This window comes from Ambystoma mexicanum, chromosome 9 (genome assembly GCF_040938575.1).
Source record: "Ambystoma mexicanum isolate Mex_15411 chromosome 9, UKY_AmexF1_1, whole genome shotgun sequence".
NCBI lineage: Eukaryota > Metazoa > Chordata > Amphibia > Caudata > Ambystomatidae > Ambystoma > Ambystoma mexicanum.
The window spans coordinates 906,584,705-906,603,956 of record NC_090931.1 but is presented as its reverse complement, the minus strand read 5'-3'; the positions used below and the strand labels follow the sequence as shown (position 1 = coordinate 906,603,956).

Here is a 19,252-nt window from a genome sequence, read left to right as displayed (position 1 = left end):
TGCACACAGAAGATATTCAGTTACATGTTCAAGACCCAGAGCGTAATGTTTAGATTTTATTGACGACAGCTACAGGCTTCAGGAAATATTTAAAGCTGCAAATTAATCGCTCCAAGTCTGAGGTGATCCCCCTTAATTAGCAACTTTGGTCCCCGGCCCAGTTAGCGCCCGATAGCTTAAAGTGTACGTCAGTCAAAATATTTCCCTACCGTATGAACCCAAATACTTTAACACCCTTGACAATCTAAACTCTCAAATCCAGCACTGGTCTAAATTGTACTCGATTTTGGCTAGAATCTCGCTTATGAACATGGTGGTCCAATCCCACTTCTTATATCTTTTTAAACATGATCTGCTTTCCTTAGACAATGTTTACTTTAGGAAACTGCACGTTCTTCTATACATGAGTTGGCAAGCAACCTAGGGTGTGCTGGGAAGTCCTGATTAAATCAATAGCAAATGGAGGCTTTGGGGTACCAGACTTCAAATTGTATCACTGGGTCTGTCACGGCCCCTATGCAACCTACTGGTAATGCTGGTTTCCTGATGCTTCTCACCTAGTTTTAAAATGTGGGCCATTACAGCGTCCAATGAGAGTTGAATGGGTCTTGTTATGGTGATGCCTGCCCCTCGTCGGGAAACACAAGTGGTTAAATCTTACCTGTACAGTGTGGATGAGAAAAGTAAGGAAATGTGGTAAGAAGAAGATACATACACACCATGTCTCTAGGGGTTGTGAGAGTTCCTGGTAGCCCCATAATGCATGAAAAAGACTATTGACTTGTAGAAGAGTGGGGTACACTCAGAGACTTACTTGTTGATTAACTTTTTCTGACCCTCCAAAAATCTAAAGCATAAGGAGGCCACACGCCTTTAGATATTCCTGGCTACTTTTGGCTGAAGCATACATTGGGTGAAGTGCTGCCTGGCTTTACATCCCAATCTGAGATGTTTCAACAACTTGAATGTTAGGGACAATTCTCTGTTTAGGCTGAATTTCCTAACCTAGTGAGTCCCCCAGCAGCTTTGCTGGATTTTTGGGGTTTATCTTTTTCTCCTGCCAAGAGAAAGATTCTTTTACCCTCACTCTTGGGCATGATTTGAGTGTGTTTCTTTGACTCTAGATGTGTTTAATGGGCTATGGGGTCTTTTACTCCATAGGGCTTCATGTGTTTTTGTGATGTGTGTTACACACAGGGGTGTCATAGTGACTCCCCAGTATAGACTCCATACCCTGGGACTGACTACTGTCTCCCAGGGCATGTAAAGTCACCATTGACTTTACTAGTCTTAAATTCTGAACAGAACCAGTACAAACCATCATATTGTGGACGTACTGGCTGGGGCAATTCAATTGCCCCGGGGTCTGTTAGTCGAGGGGGCACGTCTCCGTCCGCCCTGATCGAGTTTTGGCTGGTGGCAGTGGATACTACTTTTTATATTCAACCGCGAATATATCCATATGGGATTTTTCCATTGTTCGAGGCTACTATCTTTATTTATTTAATTACGATAGCCTCGAACATACCGCCGGTTTATTTAATATTAATTCTCCGGTTGATATTTTTTGCCAAAACTCGGTTCTAAAATGGCGTTTGTGTTCTCTTCTGTGACTCCAACCCAAGTCGAGCCCTTTGTTCCACTTTTTGGCGGGCTTCTCGACAGAAGCCCTCCAAAGTGGTGCCACTCTGTCTGGGGTACTTAGGAGGGGTGGAGGGGGATTTAGGCACCCTGGACTGAGTTGCCTAGGCAACTCAAGTCGCACTCCGTCCTGATTGGCCCAAGTGGTGAGCCGGCCGGCATGTTTGAGTGACAGCTAGGCTGAGTGAATGGGGGTTTTCTGCATAAAAGCAGGGCTTTGGGGACTGGAACTTCAGAAGTCGCCACTAGACCTAAGAATCCGACGATGGAGAAGCTGAGCCGACCTGCCACGACGACACCACTGGTGGAGCCCTGCTGGACCGTCCCACCACTTTTCCCAACGCCAGAGGAGATCTCCCTCCGGAGAGTCTTCTTCCTTTGACTGGTGGGGATAACCAGTTTCACCGTCTTTTCGCCTTCCCGACGCATCTCGTGGCCGCCTTGCCTGTGCCAAGCACCCCGGCAACTGGAATACCACGTTTTACCACGACCGTGAAATAAAGGGTAATACCTTTAACCGGAAAACTCTGCGGCTGGTTTCTTCCCTGGCAGTGCAATGACCTTCATCTTTCCTCCAAGTCAAGATCTTCTCTTCCCCTGGACGACGACAAGACTTGCACCCGCTGCCAGGAACAACTGCCACCGCTGGAGGATCCCTCCCACTTAAGGTACCGTGTCCCGCCTGGCTTCCCTTGCCACTGACTGTACGGGGTAGATTTAGCCCCCGGCTTTCGAACCTGGGTTAGCCTGGGACACCCTGGCTAAACTTTTCTGAGTCTCTCTAAACTCCTTTCGAACTCTCTGCAAGACTTTCTAAGCCTAGTGTAACTGTGTGATCTTGGGCGCATTTGTGCTCTGCTTTCTCTAAGAGTGGGCCCAGCCTATGGACTTTGGCTCACAAGTGACTTTTGCTCTTCTGCCTTGCTAATAGTGTTCCTAAACCTTAGAGTGGTGTACCTTTCCATATTATGTCTTTTTCCTCTCCCTTCTTCATAAACTTATTGGAGTGCCATCTATAGTTAAGCGCTCACCTCTGTATGGAAATAAGTGGTGTTAACTAAGACTTATCTGATAAGGAATAAGGGTTGTATGTATTATAATAGTAACTGTGTTTAGAGTGTTTTACAATAAGAGTGCTGGAGTGTTTCAAACAGTGTGTTTTTAAATAATTATATACTTTGATACCAAAGCTCTGGTCAGTGTTTGTTTGTATTACTGTATCTGAGTGCCTATTGTGTATACTTTGCATACTGCCTAACTCTTCTTGAGGGAAGTCTGACTGCTCAGCCACAGCTACCAGGTAAATCTGGGTGGTACAGACTGCTACCAAGTGGGTTTACTGCTAACACCTGTAGTCCTAAATCTTTTGCAGTGTTCCCAAAGGGAACTGCACAGGTTTCTGCCTAACATTGAACTATGCATTACAAAGCAGTGCAGGGTTCTCAATGTTATTTAAAGGCCATTGCTTCAAACTCTGCTAATACATTGGTGATAATTAAAGTAGCTTGGGAAATGACTTAAAGGTCCCCATCGAAAAGCAGCAATGACAATATATCTGCAGTCTCGCTTAATTATAAGTGCATGCTAATGCAGTTTACATTTCTGAACCAGTTCCATAACATGCCCTTATTCAGGCATAATTTCCCAGAGGTGGCGACTGCTGCCCCAGAAAAAGCCTCCCATCTGCAGACTTTGTTTTTACATCTTGCATGGTCTTGCAGATCTAGAACGCTATTTTGGAATCATATGTTTACTGAAATTGATGACATGTTTGAAGAAAGATTACAGAAATCCCACAAGTTGGTATCTTTGGATAAACCAAGGAGATTCCTAGCTTTAGCTCCCAGCAGAATTGCGATGACCTGGTGGAAGAATGTTTTTCCTACAAGTGCTGAATCGCTCAATGGAGTTGCTTACTGTAACCAGATGGACGCATCATCTGTGAAATAGTTTCTCCAACAGCTAAACCTGGTGAGGTATTGCGCCCAATTCAACTACTTCATGATGCTCAATAATATGTATGAAAACGCTCAAGGTGCCCTCCGAGCTTTTCTCACTGGGCATAGTCCATTGGCCAAATGTATTGTATTGTTTACGTTTGTGTTTTTGAGTAGAAGGGCTGGTGCACAAGCATTTTTGCATTAGACAAAGATACATGTAGCCTATGTTTGCTAAAGTTGTCTTTGCCTAGAGTGTTCCATTTTAATTAACATGGACATAGGCGGAATTGGAATTACAAACCTCTCTTTAGCAATGCTTTTTTTTGTTTTAAACCACAAGGTTTGGTTTCCTTGTTCATGATGTATATTGTATTGCTAAAGTTTAACATATATTTATAAAAAATATGGCAGTGATAGCCGCCCTATAGTTAAGGTGAGTCGGACTCCCATAGGAACCCCTCAAAATTCTATTGTTAACGTTTGATGATTGGAGTAATGGTTTTGGCCAAAATTAGAGTGATATATATATATATATATATATATAATACATTACTCACCATAATCGTATTTCTGATGCTTGTATCTGCTTAGATTCACATGCTGTGCATAGGCCGACATCGAGTGGAAGCTGCAGAGTATTAGTTTGTTTTTCGAAACTCGAAAATGGGCGTCGACACAGGGTGTGCCAGTAATACTATCCCTAGTGTGACGTCACTGTACCCATGATCCCTCACGCGTCTAGGACCCTCAGATTGTATTTTTTCTGACATGAGGTTGCACGAGGAGTAGCGCGAGTACAGATAATCCAAGCAGATAGATAGATAAGACTACAAGCATCCATGCGCCTTCTCTCAGAGGGGAGGAAGGGTGGGTCGCATGTGAATCTAAGCAGATACAAGCATCAGAAATACGACTACAGTGAGTAATGTATCCCTTCTGAGGCTTGTGGAATCTGCTTAGATCACATGCTGTGCATAGATTAGCGAGCAGTGTTAGAAGAAGGAGGTGGGATGTGAGAAGGGTCATGAGCAAATAAATGTCTTAGAACCGCTTGTCCCACTTGAGTATCTGTCTTGCAATGGGTGTCAATGCAGTAGTGCTGAGTAAAAGTTTGAATAGAGCTCCACGTAGCTGCTTTGCAAATGGTGTCAATGGGTACATTTGCAATGAAAGCCAGAGTGGCCCCAATGCCTCTTGAAGAGTGGGCTCTTGGCGTGAAAGGCAGAGTCTTTTCAGAAAGAGAGTAACACAGCTGGATACAGTCAACAATCCACTTAGAGATGGCACCTTTAGAGACACGATCTCCCTCTCTGCCTGTAGCTACGGAGACAAACAGCTGATCTGTTTTCCTTAGCGGTCTGGTTTTGTTTACATAGTAGAGGATCGACCTACGCACATCTAGGGTGTGTAGTTTCACCTCAGCCAAGCTTTGTGGGTCTTGGAAGAAAACCAGAAACTCGATGGACTGGTTCACATGGAATTTAGAAATAAACTTAGGTGTGAACCTACGGTGTGTACGTAAAACCAGTTTATCTTTATGAACTGTAAAGAATGGATCCTGCACTGACAGAGCCTGAATTTCACTGACCCTTCTTATAGATGTTATTGCTACTAAGAAGGCCATCTTATAAGTCAGGTGTTTGAGACTGCTTTTATGCATGGGTTCGAATGGGGGTCCCATGAGTTTAGATAGCACCACGTTAAGGTCCCATCCTGGTGGTGGGTTTGAAATAGGAGGGGGAAGTCTCTTTACTCCTTCCATGAAAGCTTTAACCACTGGTATTTTCCACCACAACACCTTGTTATGGGAGATGGTGTATGCTGACAGCGCTGGCAGGTGTACCTTCAGTGAGTTAAATAACAGTCCTGCATCCAGCAGGTGGACCATGTATGTGACAATTGTGGAAGGAGAGCAATCAACTGGGTTGACTTGCTTATTCTGGCACCAGATAATGAATCATTTCCATTTGTCAAAGTAGCAGTGCCTCGTGTTTGGCTTCCTAGATTCTTTTAGGATGTCCATACATCTCTGTGGTAATTTGAGATGTCCGAACTCTATGACCTCAGAAGCCATGCTGCCAGGTTCATTGAGTTGGGCTGAGGATGCACTGTTTGACCTTGGTGGTGGGACAGTAGGTTGTACCAGCCTCGGAGTTTGATGGGTTCGCACACCGCTAGTCTGCGTAGGTGTGGGAACCACGGTTGTCTCGCCCACATGGGAGCAACTAGGACGAGCGTCATTGATTCTCTGTTCATCTTGTTGACCACCTTCCTGATGAGGTGTTGGTGGAAAAGCGTACGCAAACATCCCTGACCAGTTCATCCACAGGGCGTTCCCGTGGGAGTCTGGTTGGGGGAACCTGGATGCAAATCCTGGGCACTGTCTGTTTTTGCTTGTGGCGAATAGGTCTATAGTGGGGAAATCCCACTGAGAGAAGATATCTTCTACGATTTCTCTGTGTAGACACCATTCGTGTTCCTCTGGGAGGGGATCTATGCTCAAAGCATCCGCCAGAGAATTGAGATCCTCTGGAACATGTTCAGATAACAGGAAGATGTTCCGTCCGAGTGCCCATATCAAAATGTTCTGGGCAAGCTTGGGCAGATTTGGCGAACAAGTCCCTTCTTGCTTGTTCAGGTAAAACATGGCTGTAGTGCTGTCCGTCCGGATCTGCACTGACAGATTCAGCAGGTAGGGCTCGAACGCTTGAAGCGCTCTGAATACTGCCAGAAGCTCTAGCAGGTTAATGTGATTCTTGGCCACTGAGTGAGACCAGAGACCCTGAGCTGTGTGGTGGAGGTGGTGAGCTCCCCACCCTGTCAGGCATGCATCGGTTGTGACTACCGCCTGTATCTCGGGATTCTAAAAGGCTTTCCCCTTGGACAGATTTTCTCTTGTCCACCCAGTGAAGGCTTTGTACCAGTGTTGGCGAAACGACCACTAGATCGTCCCACTGACCACTTGCCTGTGACCACTGTTTCGCCAACCATTCCTGCATGGGACGCATGCGCAGGCGCGCGTGGGGGGACCAGGTAAATACATGACGCCATCATGCCCAGCAAACGCATTGCTTTGCGTACCGTTATCTGGCGACCGGCCTGATATTGCGGAATTTGCAGCAGTATATTCCGAATTCTTTCCTCTTATGGAAAGGTCAACCCCTCTTGCGTGTCTAGGATAGCTCCTAGGAACTGTTTGGAGGTGCTTGGCACCAGACTTGGCTTCTTCTCGTTTATTGAGAAACCTAATTCGAAGAGGAGGTCGATCGTCCTTTGAATGTTTGTTCTGCAAATTACTGGGGGTCTCCCCCGTGATGAGCCAGTCGTCCAGGTAAGGGTACACCGGGATTGCCTCCCTGCATAGGTGTGCTGCCGCCACCGCCAGTACCTTGGTGAATATCCTTGGAGCCGAGGCTATCCCGAAGGGCAGTACCTTGAACTGGTAGTGCCGACTGTCCACCTTGAAGCGCAAGTACTTTCTGTGCGCTGGGAACATGGAAATATGAAAAAAAAGGCATCTTTCATGTCCGATGTTGCCATGTAATCCCCCTTTTTTAGGAGGGGGATTACCTCTTGGAGAGTAGTCATGCGAAATTATTGGGGCTTGACATACTTGCAGGCCGTAAGTCCAATACTGGGCGCATTGTCAAATCTTTTTTTGGCACAAGGAAGTAAGTAAAATAAATACCCTTGTTTACCTGGTGTCCCGGGACGAGTTCTATCGCGTCCTTTGCTAGAAGATTGCCGATCTCCTCGAGGAGGATCTTCTGGTGGTCCAAAGAATGTATTTTTTGTCGTGGAGGGTGGTTTCGGGGACTCTCTAACAGTTCTATGCAGTATCCTGCGGACACTGTGGACAGCACCCATCTATCTGATGTGATCCCTTCCCAAGCTTGGGTGAAGTTGGAAATGCGTCCCCCTACTGGGGATGCGTGAGAAGGGACCCTGAACGGAGCGTCACTGTTTTGGTGGAGGCATGCCGCCGCCTCTAATGGGGCTGCCTCTACCTTTACCACGTCCTCTCTTATTACCCCTGCCATAATCTTGGTTAGACTGCTGGCTGTTGTTCGATTGTGTACCCTGCCCATGGGAATAGTTAGACCCTCTCTGGGAATTTTGTCCGCGTGGGTGATGAAAATTGCCATTCCCTCTCTGGTTTGGGGGTTTATTGGTTAGTTGGCCTAGGGATTGGATTGTCTCATACTCGTCCTTGGCATTTTTCAGCGCGCCCTCGAGCGCCTTTCCAAACAATAGATCCGGCTCCACCGGTTTATCTATCAATGATGCTTGGGTTTCAGCTTTGAACCCAGACTGCCGCAACCAAGCATGCCTTTTGATAACAGTACCTTCTGCTATCAATCTGCCGGCGTTATCCGTGGCATCAAAGGTTGCTTTTAATATGCAACCAGACATGGCTCTTCCTTCCGCCGAAACTCGTGCCAATTGGCTTTTTAAGGGTTCTGGGGCAGAATCTATGAGTGCCGAAACGTATTCCCACTGGTGGCAGTTGTAACTCGCCAGCATGGTGGTGGAGTTGGCAATCCTTGCCTGGTAGGCGGAAGTGGAGGCTACTTTCCTGCCCAAGCCATAAATCTTCTTGCTCTCCTTGTCGGGAGGAGCTTCGGACGATGACAAGGGTGTTCCCGCCCTCTTACAAACACCCGTAACTACCAGGGAGTCAGGTTTCAGATGCCCTCTTAAGTACAGAGGGTCTGTTTGGGCTGCCCTGAAAAGCTTCTCAACTCTGGGGTTTACCACCCTAGTGAGATTGGGTTTAACAAGGGAAGGGTCTATCCTTCTTTGTATTGACTTAAGGATAGGGATGGCCTGGGCAACAGGTCTCCTTTCTCCCACTAACTCCTCGGCAAAGTCCCTCTCTTCCTGAGCACCCTGGGTGTCAATGTGGAAGTGTTCTGCCGCCTTGGACAGAACTTCATTCAAGTAAGGGCCGAAGAAGACCGTGTAGGCCACATCTGGTCGTCTATCCGTCAAGTCGTCAACAATGAGGTTGTTCGTCGAAAGCCGTCGAGCAGTCTGTTGGCTGTGCGGCAAAAGCGAACAATAAGGAAAAGAAAGAAGAGTCTACTAGTAAACTTTCAACTAATTAAAGGCATCAGCCTGGAAAAGAACCCCGCAACTTGCGACCGACTACGATGGTGGAAAGGAACAATCGGAGGGACCCCGATGCGTGAAGGGCCATGGGTACAGTACATCTAGGGATAGTGTTAGTAGTAATATTACTAACATGCCCTGTCGACGTCAATTTTCGAGTTTCGAAGACAAATCTTGGAATACTCTGCGACTACCACTAGATCTCGGACTATGCAGAGCATGTGATCTAAACAGAGCCACAAGCTAGAGAACAATTTCTTTTTTTTTTTTTCTTTAATCAAAAACTGGAATTTCCTCTGTTCAGCTTGCCATTACAATTTTCATTGCATCAGTGCCAATAAAAAAGGGGATCAAATATATGCATGGTCTGGTCACAACAGGGATGGTTTTCAGCCTTAATGTCCAGGCTATGCCTCCTCTATATAAAAGCATGGGCACCCTATAGCAGGTCCAGCTTTACTAGCAATCACAGGCACGTGTCGGCAGAGTATGCTTAATTGTGGGCCCTTTGCTCCCTGTGCCAAAGGAATCTTGTGGCCACACATTGAGGTGGCCAAACAAATCCTAAATGTGTCTGGGGTTGCTTTTGCTCCCTAGCAGATGGGCAATGGACATTTGTAAAATCACGAAGAGCACATGCATGGCTGGGGATGGTTTGGAATCTGCCTCAGAGGGATTCATTGATCCTCCCCACCAATTGGACACTATTCACCCACGCGCATTGGCGCTGCTGTCTTCCTGGTCAGCACCATACCAACTGAGCTCGTAGGAACCGACAAACCTCCGGGAGCCGCCCCTGACAAGCTCATGGATGGCAAAGGAGTAGTAAATGTAATACAACTCTTCAACCTGTCCCTGGCCACCCTCCCCAGAATGACCTACTCAGCAGAGCGTGACATTATCCACTCATTACCCTATCCCCTTTTTTGGCATGGCAGAAAGTCAGTCCCTGAGCTTTACTGACCAACAAATCCTGGATACTATTTCTGGCCCTTCTTTCTTTGACCCTACCGGTACAAACCCCCCAGTAGGAACGTCCAACACAGGGGAGAGCATTTTACGCCTCAAAAAGAAGTGCTTCCGTACAGAACTTCATGCACACTTTTTGAGGGAGTATTTGAAAGCCAACATCATCCCGAGTGGTTTGACTGTTAGAAATACCCCATGCCTCTTCCTGGACGATAAGGAATATGTGACAAACTTTAGCTACGTTGCAACTAATTGCAGTAGGGATTTGATGGTTTTAACCATTACCACAGCCCAACGCATTAGCAACAGAATTCAGAAGGATCTAGATCTGGAGGAAACTACCTTTATCACCAACACTGCTATTACCAATGCTAAAAATCAACTTTCAGACCTCAATAAACTGTTTAATGATTTCAAATCCACAACACTAACTACAAAGACGTTACAGAAGGATATCAAAGAATTCCAACTTGAAGTAGTGTATCCATACATTACTGATAACTACATCTCTGACCTTAATCAGGGGACGGCACCAGGCAACCCGAACGCAAGACCACAGAGAAACTGCCGTAGAGGCGTTACTTTCTCAGGTTCAAGCAGCAGGTCCTCCTCTGACGACCAGTCTAGGCCACGACAGGGTCGCCAACAGGCTAATTTTGCATATCCCCCGCAACCTCCACCCTCCTCCTTTCCTTTTTTAGGTGGGGGCTTTGGCAACCCCCAATGGGTGCAACCACAATGGGGCTTCCCCGCCCGCGGAGGCAGGGCAAACCAACGCCAGCGGCGACAGAGGTACTGAATCCCCTAGCCAATGCCCAAACTACTCCTGTCTTTAATCTAGCCCAAATTGACCTCTCTGAATCCGAATTATCTGTACTATCTGAAGGTTTATCCTTCGTACCAACATCCTCAACAGATTGGTACGATTCGGAAATGGAGATACGCACTTTTCTCCGTAAAGTGATTTTGAGAACCTTTTTTCAAGAACATGACTTGGGTGTAGAAGATGAGAGATGACACTGGCCTGCATCTGCCCTCAACCTTCACCCCGTCTGACAATCAAGTCCCCCATGATCTTCTCACTTTTGAAAGATGTATTCTAGAGGACTTGGATCGATTAAAAACTAGAACCATGAGAACTAGACACAATCTCACTGCAGCAGAGAGAAGAGCTTTGACATCACTACAGAATAATAAAAAATTGTCATTAAGCCCTCAGATAAGGGAGGGGGTCTAGTGATAATGAGCAATAAACAATATAAGGACATGGTACTTCTGCTACTCAATGACAGCGACAGCTATAGCATTCTTCGCAAAGACCCTACAAAGGATCTTTGTCAGGAAATTAGCAACGCTGTTGCTTATGCACAAGAAAGAGATTGGATTTCAGAAAAAGAGGCAGCCTTCCTGAGCAGACCATCAGGGAGAACTCCTTGTTTTTATGCTCTGCCGAAAATACATAAAGATCCCTTGAACCCGCCTGGCCGCCCGATTGTATCCGGCTGCGGGTCCATTTTGGAGCCTCTCTGCAAGTTTGTAGATCTCTTTCTTCAACCTATCAGCATACAAACACGCACATACTTAAAGGACACAACACACACAATCTCAGTCTTTGAGGGCCTTACCTTTGACCCCGCAGTTCAGCTTCTGGTGACGATGGACATCAAGTCCTTATACACTAACATTCCCCAAGCTGAAGCTATTGAATGTGTTCGGGAGTGGATGTCTGCTGACTCAAACCCCCGCAAGACCCCGATTAATTTTGTACTGGAACTTATGGAGATTGCATTATGCAAACATTTCTTTACTTTTGATAATGTAATATACTTGCAGACTAAAGGAACCGCTATGGGTGCAGCATTCGCCCCTAGCCTGGCAATACTGTATATGGCTAAATTCGAGAATGACTACATCTTCTCAGACCTTAATCTATGGCAGGCGCAGATTAGCAATTGGCACCGCTATATTGACGATGTAATTTTCATCTGGACGGGCACGGACACCGAGCTCAAAACATTTTGGACATGGCTCAATACCTGTAATCGGGATATACAATTCACCATTGACCATAGCGATGCCGAGATTAACTTCTTGGACTTAATAATCAGACACAAAGAGGGTTCCCTACAGTGTGATCTTTACCGTAAACCCACAGATAGGAATACCCTCCTGCACTATACCAGCAACCACCCAGCCCAAACCAAAGACAATTTGCCTTACGGACAATTCCTCCGTATTCGAAGGAATTGTACCTCGGTTGTGGACTACAAATCCCACTCAGAAGCCCTCTCTACTCGCTTACAAGCTAGAGGATATCCCAAAAGACAACTTGTGCAGGCCAGGAAATGAGCCCGTAATTCCAATCGAGACAATCTCATCCGCCCGGAGCGGGAGGATCCCCCGCCCACTGAGAATCGTATTACATGTGTGGTCACTTTTGGCACACACACGGCACAACTAAAGAAAATTGTCAATAAACATTGGCATATCGCATGTCTGAACCTACCGGGCGAGCAGGCCCTGAGGTTCGCTTACAAACGTGCCAAAAACATAAAAGAACACCTGGTACACTCCCTTTATCAACAAGACGCAATATACGGCAGTTCCCGCACATTCCGCCCCTTACAAGGTCACCATCCATGCGGCAATTGTGTCGCCTGCAAATTCACCAAGAAGATGAAAACCTTTTCCATCGGTGAACGACAATGGACCCTTGGAGATCTCTCTAACTGCATAAGTCAAAATGTCATTTATTGTATTGAGTGCCCGTGTGGCCTGAGGTATATAGGCCAGACCACCCGGGCAGTCAGTACACGCATCTCGGAACACCGTTCAAAAATTAGATGCAAAACCCTGACAGCTCCCGTAGTGGAGCATTATCTTACCATGAACCACACCCCCAACGACATCTTGTGGTGGGTGGTGGAAAAAAATCAAAGGCGGGCCTGATACTCAATACAGCCTTTTGAAAAAAGAATTTAGGTGGATCCACCGCCTAGACACATACCACCATGGTCTAAATGAGATATTTCAGCCTCTTATCTAAATTACTCATAGTATGAGGTACTAGCAGCCCGGACCACCACAAGTAGTGCACACCCTTCCATATCAAGCTATTGCTTGTGCCTTTCATCCTTGAATGCCTTCATAGCCTCTGTGTAGCCGTGAGATACGTGCTCCTCACACAGGCGCCGCGGCACCACACACACCATCCGCATAAGTCATACCATCTGTCATCACCTGACATCAGCCTTCGTTGCCCAACACACCAATTACTGCTCAACAGAGAATTACGTGTGCACCCCGAAACTCAGGTCATATACAGACCTTCACTACCATGTGCAGGTTTATCCTGTCATACACTAACCTGCCATGAGGGACGAGCACTGGGCTTTTCCTTGTGCAACTCTCCATTGCTGCAGACCCGCGTCTCATATGGGTCACCATGGCAACTAGTAAGTCAACAAGTCTGCGAGAGCGCACACCCGCACTCTCACACGACTACACTTCCTGGTCCAATGGGATTGGCCCGCGTCATGGAGTTTTTCGCTCCGCGCACGCGTGGTCGTTATGGACGCTTTTACTTAGTCAACGGCTTTAATCACTCGCGCATCTCCTGAGAACGCTCAGCAGCGTTCCACGCTAGCCGGCCAGTGTGTTCCCTATTTCTGGAGACGGACAAGGCTATGCCTCCAGAAAAGGTACCGTACCTCCCTCCTTTTCAAAATTCTCAGATGAAAACTAACACACATCGGGTGCCGCCCTCTATTGAATTGTATACACATTTTGTAACGAACAAAATGCCTGCACACGCATGGCAAGTGCTTAAGGTTTGGCCGACTATTCTTTGTCCACTGCACAATACTAACGCCACTTACATAATCTCTAAAAGTCTGTATCAGCTCACAACAGCGTACCCTCTGCGAGATTCTAAATTTCTCCTCTCGCATCATCCAATCTGCAATCACTCATAATAATGTCCTGTAGTTTCAATACTGAAGGCTACCTTGATTGCCCAGTTCACTCGTGGTTTCCTCTTTATTTCCCTCCCCCCTAGTGATCCTGACTTATCCAGGTACCATCTAAAGCAAACAATTGGTTGACCAGAAGAAATAACACTGTACTCTCAACCCACCCTCCCTGCAGTGAATCATCATTACCCGATCAGCAGGTACCCTTCTCATTTTTGAACTATCCTTTTATCTATTACTGTGGATTTTTATCATGACTGTGCACTGCCTTCACGGTTTGCCACTGCAAACAGTATGGTCCCGGCATCAGTTCCTCATACACCACTCCACTCTCTTTTTGCCTTCTACACAGCACATGATGTAGAGCCTACCCTCCACTGTACGGGTCCGCATCTCTCAGCAGGACAAAGCCTGAGGAAGTCCTATGCTCAGCCCCTGGCCTCTTAGTGAATCGGAAACCGAGAATTTGGGATCTATAGCACCGGCAGGTAAGCTGCCAGCACGGAGTTTCGAGAACTTGTGTTGTATTTTCCTATGCTCTAATGAGTATTGGCATCCCATAAATATATTCACTGAAGTTTTTTATACACATTGCATGGTCGCCCATACGGAGCCCTCATGAAGGCGGATGCAATTTGATGCAAATCCGCCGAAACATGATACGAACTGGGAACACCTGTTTTGTATGGTTCCCTGTTGTACCAGATTCTGTACATTCAGTCTCTGCCACGTTGGCCTAAAAGATATCTTGTTTTCCCTATGACCCAGGAACATTTATTGTCACAATTAGAAGGAATACGAAACAAACAGGAAATTTCCTATTAATTAGGACACTTTTTGCAATTTGGGCGATTTTATAGCCCCTCCTGTTTCTAAATTTTCATTTCGATTTATTCACAGAATACTCACCCATTTATATTAGCATGTATACTGTCATACAATAATGAGACTATTGAAATCCATCTGTATACTAATCATACCGTTTTCTATGTTCACCCTGTTGTATATACCACACTTTTATTTTGTTATTTGATGTCATTATGAATTGTTATTGTTTTTGCATATGTATGTTGCATTCTTCAGCATTGTTTTAAAAATCTATGCACTATATGTTTGTTTGTATTCGCAAATAAATTATTGCTTTCCAATTTCTGTATTTTTGAACACAGTGAGCGATTTGTACATTTTTTTTGACCTCTTGCTTGGATCTGCAACTTAGCAGACCAACCCTTCCACTAAACTGTGGACCGGCCTAAACACCTGAACCGGTCCAACTAAACAATTGCCTCGAGTATTGTTCACTAGCAAGGGCACACATTTGTTTTCACCCTCCCCAGAAGGACCTGCAGGCTGTGCAACATTCTCCCTTGAATCATGGAAACATATTGAGTTGCAATGGAGCCCAATAAGCTAGTTGACAGCTTAGTGCATGTCAGAATGGTATGTATTAGCCGGTTATCTCTAGGCAGACCTGGAAAGTTGCTGCTTTCACTCCAGATGATAGAAAACGACACAGGGTAATGTGACAGCACTAGCATAGACACTTTCTTGAAAACTCCTGAAGGTAAACAATGTTTTTTATGGAGGCATCTCACTACCTACCATGGGCCTTTCATATTTATTTGCAGCTTTTTTGATTTGGTTAGTAGTGTCTGTAGGCTTAGCAGCTTTTTGACCAAATCTCAAAGATAAACAAACAGTGCAGTAATACCAAACTTGTATGCACAATTATTAATTAAAATATTACATTTCAAAGCTATGAGTTGAATAAATCAGATTAAAAAACATTAAACTAACATGTGGCGGCAGGTGTGTGAAAGAAATGTGGTGTTAATTACACATTCCCATCCCCGTGGCAGACCAAGCCAGAGGCCCCCTCTCCCAACCGAAAATGAGCCAAACAGAGGATCACCGTCCATCTGCAACATAATCTTGATCGACTGGTTAGAGGGCAGTCCAACCTGGACCCCTCTAATCAATGCAGATTTAATTTCTCAGATTGCAGCCTTTGCATAATATGGGATGTCACGGAGTCAAGAAATGTGGACCTATGGCTTCACTAGCCTGGTGGTCCGCCAGCTGATAAGACTTTGCATCCTGCATGAATTCATGTAATCAGTGACCTTGATGTAGAATTGGGCTTCCTCTATATTGTATATCTTGACTGTCACTTGATATGATATGGCATTTATAACGCGCCTATACACCAGTTTTTCAAGGCGCGATGAGGCAAGGGAAGGGGAACAGAGGGAAGACAGACAACGATCTTACTAGGCCAGGTGTCATTCAGATCGTGCACGTGCAGGGGAAGGTGGAAGGGGAAAAGTGTGGGGGCGGGGGGAACAGTGTAGTACATAGGATAGATAGAATAAATAAAAGCAATAAGTCAAAAGTACGGCCAGCTGATGACAAGTGCAAGGGTAAGTGCAGACATCAAGTGTAAAGTGCTAGTGGGGGACTGTAAGGATACAGAAAAACAGTCCCCAAGTGCAGGGGTTTCCCGGGAGGCAGTGAAGGTGTGCAACTGGCTTGGGGGGCAGAGAGGGGTCTGGGCCAGCGATCAGAGGGCGGCCAGGCAAACCGTGCAGTTTCAGTTATAGTTAGGAGTTAAGCAGGGGAGAGGTGGAGAGAAAGCAGAAGCAAAGAGGAAGGTCTTGAGGTGCTTCTGGAACCGGAGATGGCTCTCCTCAAGTTTCAGGGAGGCGGGGAGCCTGTTCCAGAGGGAGGACCCAGCCGAAGAAAGATCTACCACCAACTTGTTGCTTGGAGAAGTGACTGACCCGGAGGGAGTTGAAGGCGGATGAGCGAAGAGGAAGGTTTTTAGGAAGAGAGAGTTGAAGGTATTGAGGCCCAAGGCCCCAGAAGGCCTTGTGGACAATGCAGAGGGTTTTGAACTTAATCCTCGCCGCCACTGGGAGCCAGTGCAGAGTTTCAGTCCTGGAGATGTACGATCCCTGGGCTTGAGGGCAAGGACAAGTCCTGCAGTCCTGTTCTGGATGAGTTGCAGAGGGCGGAGAGTAGAAGCAGGCAGATTTAGAAAGAGGCTGATGCAATAGTCCAGCCTAGAGAGAACTAGAGGCTCACTGTCTCCTGAGCTTCTGGGTGAAGGAGAGGAAAGGGAGAATACCTCTGAGGAGGTGCAGCTGGTAGTGCGACTTCTTAGAGACGTCAGATGCGTGAGGAGAGAAGGAGAGTGTGGAGTCGAAGATGACCCCGAGGTTTTTAGCCTCGCAGGTGTGAGCAGGAAGAGGGCCAAGAGAGGCCGGCCAGAGCGTGACAGGAAAGGAGGGAGCAGGTGTGCGCTTGCGTGCAGTAATGAGTAATTATACAATAACACGCTTACACGCACCAATAACATGCTTATTATTTTTGTTTAACATCTGTCAATGATACAAGCCCAGGAAGTGTTGTTGTCACACATAACCCCACACCTGTAATGCCTACCCTGCTGAACTCTTCTTTCTTCCACTCCAAGAGCATGGTTGGCATACAGTAATGTGTATAGTTAACTAGTGGGTTATGGATGGCTTGCCTTCCTATTAATCACATCATAGACCAAGTCTTCTCTGGACTCATTCTGCGAAATAGGACGCCATGTATGGCGTTTGTGCTCTTCAGGTTGTCTCGATCAAATTCCAGACTCCGGCCAAAACTATATAGTGCTAAGCTCTTAGGCACAGCCACCACTGGGAAGAGAAGCCAAGAAGGGCAGCCCAACAGTGGCAGTTTGGGGTGGGTAGAAACTGTTGGGGAAGCATTCAAGCTTTGCATTTTCTTTAGCCCTTTAAAGCAACACAAGGAACAACTGCATATACATCCCCATGCCACAAAGCAGTGCTGCACATACTTCCCCATCCCAGACTGGGAGCTTACGAAAGCTAGAAATTATACTGGCAAGTACTTGCAACATATGTATTACTTCAAATTACACATTTATTTTACTTTCAATAAGCAACTACACATTCTGAAATGTGAGCGCGGTTGTATACAGGCATCCAGAGAATAAGCTAGTACAAGGAAAAGCTCATCCCAGTGACAGTTACGCCATAGAACCGTTGAGGGAGGCAGTCTATGCAGCATCTCCCATATGTCACATCCAGGATGCTCACTTTATGTCGGCTACACTGGTTTGCCAGCACACTGTGGGTCTAGTGATGAAGTTGGTGACTCCACGTTGTCACGTAGATTAGTATGTTAAAATATAATTTGTACAATTTAGGATTTTGTTATTATTTGATCTTCGAAGTAGGCCAATAAAACATTTACTTCACAGTTTTAAATAAATGGTACCCACTGGGAAATTTGAACGCAGTTCCCACGACTGCTCCCTTTTTAAAGGGAAGTGTTCAAACCGCTACACTACCAATGTTGTGGTAATGACGCCTGTATTCTCGTACACAAGCTTAAGGACATCACAGTGTGTTCCAAGGTGCTGCCAGACTCTTCATTGCATGATTGATGGTTGCAGTGGAGGGGAGGGCAGGGCAGAAGAGCAGCATTCAAACACACTACTGCTTGGAGGCACTTGGGTGAAGCAATTAGCCTCTCCCACACTGTCAACAAGAGAGGGATCTACATCCTGGATGGTTTGAGACAGTTGTTCCATAAGTCTGGACCCCACAGCCAACCAATGCAGTTTCTATTTTTCTTGGTTTGCCTTTTTTCACTGTATTTTCAAATGGCTGGTCAAACCAAAAGCAGCCAGGAGAGGTCTATAACCAAAGCAACTAATCGATGCAGTGATTGTTCAATGCTGACCTTGCAAATCACAACTACCTGACAGGTGGTCTTCACCTTTGCTCCACAATTTTAAAGCCTGCCTGTAATCAGCATCTTATTTTAAATCTTTGTTTGATTTCGTATACTACTAATCTTCTCACATACAATAACACACATTGTAACTAAAGCTTCTTCTGCACACCCAAGCAAGTCCTCTGCAGGCCAAATCCGCTACCCTGCACAGCAATTTGAATATTGCTCCCTACAGACATCAAACAAGAAAAAACGAAACCTTCACAAATAACTTGCATACCACCAGCTCGGCCAATGCATTCTAGTACCATGGGCACATGAGGCTCCTATCTGGTCACATATTCCACTATACCCTTCATACAGACATGTAGAAACATGAGAGTCACACAAAGTGCCCGGTACCGGCAAACAGCATGCATCAACACAACAGCAAAGCTATCTTGCATTTTCTCACTCTGCATATTAGCCTAAGCAACCCCAATTTCAGATCCTACAGAGCACCTGGAGACCATGCAAATGTCAGCTCAGCACGCTATAAATTGCAACAACCCATATTAATAGATGTCAACACGCCACATTATAATCGAGAAGTGTTTATCAAGTCTTTTTTCTTTGCATTCTAGGACTTGAAGGCCTGGATTTATAATGGAAAATCTGGGACTACAGGTCCCATAATGCGAACAACAGGACTGGACAAGTACCTCCCTAGTTGAAAGGGGCAGGTGTACATACAGTGTACTTGGGCCAGTTACGACACTGCCTGGCAGGTTTTATGTTTTTCTGCAGGGATGGTATGCTATGGGTATTTTTGGGATTCATTAGCCAATTGTCCAGTGGCTCAGTAAAACTTGTGATGAAATCTTATTT

At 45.9% G+C, this 19,252-nt stretch overlaps 1 protein-coding gene across 1 annotated transcript in view; it reads right to left on the bottom strand.

Annotated features, from left to right (window-relative positions):
- Window positions 1-19,252, bottom strand: part of MCM3AP (minichromosome maintenance complex component 3 associated protein) — a 1,669,219-nt gene that overhangs the window by 393,992 nt on the left and 1,255,975 nt on the right. The window lies entirely within an intron of this gene.